Source organism: Asterias rubens, chromosome 5 (genome assembly GCF_902459465.1).
Source record: "Asterias rubens chromosome 5, eAstRub1.3, whole genome shotgun sequence".
NCBI classification, from domain to species: Eukaryota; Metazoa; Echinodermata; class Asteroidea; order Forcipulatida; family Asteriidae; genus Asterias; species Asterias rubens.
The window spans coordinates 13,604,704-13,610,159 of NC_047066.1; positions in this window are offsets into that span (position 1 = coordinate 13,604,704).

The window sequence follows — 5,456 nt, forward strand, 5'->3', positions numbered from 1 at the left end:
CATCTTTTGCGTGTTCAATCAACACATGAAGTCAGAAAAGATCTTACTACATCCACATGTACAGTTCTTCATTGATGAAAGTTGACAACTACGATCGATCACTACCAGCATTAGTTTAAGACTATAACATCGGGCAAACGTTAGTGTTTAAAGTATTGAAAATGTATGAATGGACTTCTATTATTGAAATTGCACAAGCATTTGGAATCGTTCTCAACACTCTAGCCTGGCTGGTCATCCTTCGCACCAAAAGCCTTCATAATATGACAAACTACTTGCTGGCATATCTTGCCGTTATTGACAGCATTTATTGCTGTAACTTTATTTTGCACATTGCAACAGCTAAAAGCTATCAAACAGAAAGTTTCATTGGAAGAGAGATCTATTGTCGGACTGTCAAAAGTGGCTTTATTTTGGTATTAACAGCCTCCTCATCAAGTTATGGTCTGTGTCTGGTGACCTATGAACGATATATAGGAATAGTGCATCCATTGCACTATCCAAGAAAGATGTGTCCTAAAAAAGTTATCTGCATCATTTTCATAGCATTAGGGATTTCATTTCTATGTTCAAGCCCTCGTTTATTCACAGTGAATGCTAGCAATGATACCAGCTGGCTTGGTTGCAAACTGTCTGACTCATTTGACACCATGGAGAGTGTAACAGTTGTGCTCTTCTTTCTCTTTGGCTACTTGTTGCCCATTCTTTGTTTGGCTTGGGCTTACTACAAGATCCAAGCCACTCTCAAGAGAAGCGCTCAACAGCTCAAACAACAGAATGGGCAAGGAGCAGCCCTTGAGCTTTTACATGCCAGACAGAATGTGATCAGCATGCTCAGGATTGTCATGGGTGCACTGTTTATTCTGTGGACACCACTGGCTTTTTATCACATTATCTGCTTACCAAGTGCAATGACAGAATGGTGCCACAGCTTTTCAGTCTATCTGGTTTATGTATTTAACTCCATGTACAAAATGAACTCTGTTGTCAATCCCATCATTTACATCTTCAAATACAAGAAGTTTCGTAAAGGTCTCCAAGACATGCTGTGTTGTTGCATTGGTCGACCTCTTAGGCCAAACCGAATTGGTGGTCAGATTGCTATGAATGAACAAAACCTGTAAGATGGACAGCAGCAACCCCCAATTATCATCAAACCATGCTCAAAATACTATTAATCTGGCAGGGATCAGATCCTTGAACTCGCTGTGGATAATGTTTTTTGTTTTACTCATCATTTTATTCCAGAATTATTGCCATTTGTAGGGCTTATTGAATAATTGTAAACTTAAAAAATTAATAGATGTTAAATTTGCAATGGGGATAAAGAATATAGATTTTAGATTTCACCCTTACATCGATGTGCGTGAGCACTGTATCCTCAGCACTTTCTTGAGTCCTGTGAAAAGATATCACAGGCATATTACTCGATTGGGATTCAAACCCACGACCCTTGCAGTTCTAGAGCAGTGTCCTACTAGTTAGACTACAGAGACTGCCCGGTAGCTAGAGGCAGTTGGAGTCCCATGTTTTGGCAGCGGGTACTGTAACGAATTTATAGATGTCAAGTTTATCCCTGATGCAAAACCAAAATTAATATTGTTAAAATTAAGTTGTATGTGTCATGAAGCTGGCAATGTGTTGACCTTTGGCCTTAAAGGCATTGGACACTTTTGGTCATTACGAAAAAATTATCTGGGCAACCTTCTCCACACCCGCCAGTCTCTGTATAATTTAAGATCCACTTCAGCTGTTGTATTGAATGCCCCACGATCACGTACCAATGTAGGATCTAAAGCTTTTGCTGCACTGGGCCAAAATGCTGGAAACGTCTTCCTCAATCTGTTCGTTTAGCCAATTCCCTGAGTTCCTTCAAATCCCAATTAAAAACCCACCTCTATCCTAAGTTACTCTAGATTGAGTCATTGTTAATTGCATTGTTTTGTCTGTAAAGCATGTAATTTATCTTTTGTTTTGTTGCTATTGTATTTCGTTAGCGCTTTGTATCGCTTTTGTAAAAAGCGCCTTATAAGTAAGATTATTATTAGTACAGAACTTAAAGGAACATCAGCTGAGAGCAGACTTGGAGATCTGTGGCTGACCATCTTCGACTTTGTCACCTATGTATGATTGCTGTCAACAATAGACTTGTTCTAAGTTTATGTATAAAGCTTTTGAAGTTCTACCTTGAAACTACCTACAACATTTTTGCAGCAAACAGTATCAAAGAAACTAAGCAACATCACTTGGTGTAGAAAACTCAAAGACTGTTTGCGTTTGCCCATCAGACTGAAGAATAATCCCTACACATCTTGGTGTGTTTGTGATCATAAAAAGGAAGTGAGAAAAGATCTTATTACATCAACATGTACAGTTCTTTATGGATGAAAGTTGACAACTACGATCGATCACTACTAGCACCTGTATAAAACTATAGCACTGGGGAAACGATAGTGTTCAAAAGATTGAAAATGTATGAATGTGCTATCGATGTCATAAAGAATACACACTTTCAAGTAACAACAGTTGAGTGCAGACTGGGAGATCTGTGGCTGACCTTTTTGGACTGCAACACTTATTTCTCATTGCTTTCAACATTGAACTTGTTCTCTGTTTACGTGTAAAACTACTGAAGTTCTCTGGCATTGAGGAATTACATAAAACATTTCAGCAGCAAACAGTAGCAGTGAAGATTCTAACCCATATAGCTACTTGAAGGTAGTTGTAATACTACGCAATAATTTTGTTTATTATCCATTCCTTTCATTGGCAGCAAAAGAAAACAAACAAATAAAAACAAAAATAACCTCAAATCAAGTAGGGCGTTTTGAAAGAATACCAGGGCATAACTTTGGATTAATGTACAAAATTGTTTTAGGTGAAAACTTTCACGAAAAAGTTGTCTGCATTTCACAAGTCATTTCCATGCAGGTAAAACTCTGCATGGAAATCCATGTCTTTGTGATAATTCTAGAAGAAAAAAAAAAACAAGAATGGGCATATTTTTTCTCCAGAGCAATTTCAATTCCTCAGCCATTTGTTACCGGAAAAAAGTACTTTGTGTGTCGAAAAAAAAGTGCATGAAGCCATAAACCCTTCTTCCAAGCACCTGACAAACCGCCATTAGATTTATTGTGCGTATCAAAGGTATGATCAAAAGCAATAAAGCTATAACTGCATTTCTAAACTAATAGAAAATCAATGACAACTTCTGCTTGCCAGGTATACTGTTCACTTGGGCGAAAAAGAAAAGAAAAGAAAAAAGGTCTATGTGCCTCAATGGGAATAACTGTTGCAAACTGTTATCAAGCATACACTCAACTGAATGACATTTCTTATAAAACTGAGCAGGCGAAAGAGCACTCACAGAAATAATACAGAGTTTCAATGAACAACAGCAGAGAGCAGAATGGCAGATCTGTGGCTGACCATCTTGGACTTCATCACATGTATACCTTGCTATCAATATTGAACTTGTAAAACATATAAAAACTGTAAAACATTTCAGCAGCAAATAGTGTTAACCCTTTAGTCCCTGCACCGCCGGAGTTTGCTGAAAACCAATTTCTCAAGATTCTTGCAGTAAATCACTGGAATCGTAATATGTATGCACATATTTGTATAAAAGTACAAGTTCTCAAGGGAACAATAAATGCCTCTCGTTAAACGGCTACGGTAATTTTTATGGCGAATATTTTTGTGCACGGATGAAGTGGACACAATAGCTTTTCAAGGCTTTTATCTGGCTCAATGCTCATACTGATTAAATGCGAAGGCGTTAATTTACGACAATATCATCATAAATGATGAACAATTTCCTGTTTACTAATGAGCGTTTTTTTTTCGTAAGAGCTAAATTATTTCATCATCATTAGCTTCGACAAGTCAACTGTGAAGGGAAAATTAATAACGATCTATAACAACTAGATATATTAACAAATGCGTAGACCTACTAATGACTATCGAGTTTTCTTTTAATGTTCCTTTTTTTTCTACAAACACAAGCTAGCGGGGTTTCCTCGTACCGCATAGAGGCGGCTGGGCGGTACAGCGGCTAAATGGTTAAAGAAACTCAGCAACTTCACTTTGATGTAGAAAATTCAAAGACTGTTTGCATTCGCCAATCAGACTAAAGAACAACTCCATCTTTTGCGTGTTCAATCAACACATGAAGTGAGAAAAGATCTTACTACATCAACATGTACAGTTCTTCATTGATGAAAGTTGACAACTACGATCGATCACTACCAGCATCAGTTTAAGACTATAACATCGGGCAAACGTTAGTGTTTAAAGTATTGAAAATGTATGACTGGGCTTCTATTATTGGAATTGTACAAGGAACCATTGGAATGATTCTCAACATTCTAGCTTGGCTGGTCATCCTTCGCACCAAAAGCCTTCACAATATGACAAACTACTTGCTGGAATATCTTGCTGTTGTTGACAGCATTTATTGCTGTAACTTAATTTGGATCAATGCAACAGCGGAGAAGTACCTAACAGAGAGTTTCATTGGTAGAGAGATCTATTGTCGGATTGTCAGAAGCGGCTTTATAGGGCAAGTGTTAGTCTACTCATCTAGTTATGCTCTGTGTCTGGTGACCTATGAACGATATATAGGAATAGTGCATCCATTGCACTATCCCAGAATGATGTCTGCTAAAAAGGTTATCTGCTTCATTTCCATTGCGCTTGGAGTTTCAATCTTATTTTCAAACCCAAGTCTGTTTGCAATGAATGCTAACAATGATACCAGCAGTGTTGTTTGTAAACAAACTAACTCATTTGTCAGAGTGAGGGAGGTACAGTCTGTGCTCAACATTTTACTTCTCTACCTGTTGCCTGTCATTTTTATGAGCCGGGCTTACTACAAGATCCAAGCCACTCTCAAGAGAAGCGCTCAACAACTTCAACAACAGAATGTACAAGGAGCAGCCCTTGAGCTTTTACAGGCCAGACAGAATGTGATCAGCATGCTTAAGATTGTCATGGGTGCACTGTTTGTTCTGTGGACACCACTTATTTTCCATTCTATTATCTGCTTACCAAATGCAATGACGGAATGGTGCTTATCCGATTCTTCACTCAAACTGACTATTGTATCCCAATTCATGTACAACGTGAACTCAGTGATCAATCCAATCATTTACATCTTTAAATACAAGAAGTTTCGGAAAGGTCTTCAAGACATGCTGTGTTGTTGCATTGGGCGACCTCCAAGGCCAAACCAGATCGGTATTCATACTGCTATGAATGAACAAAACGTGTTAGAAGCACACTAGGAACAATCAATCAAATCAAACCATGGACCATAACAATTTAAAAATCCTTCACGTTGAGCTTTTTCTACACAGGTAAATACAGTTTCTTGAATCAGACAATTGTAAATCAAAACAGTTTCAAAAATTTCAGGCCTTTTGATTAACAATAATTTTCTTTTAATAGTGGAAAGT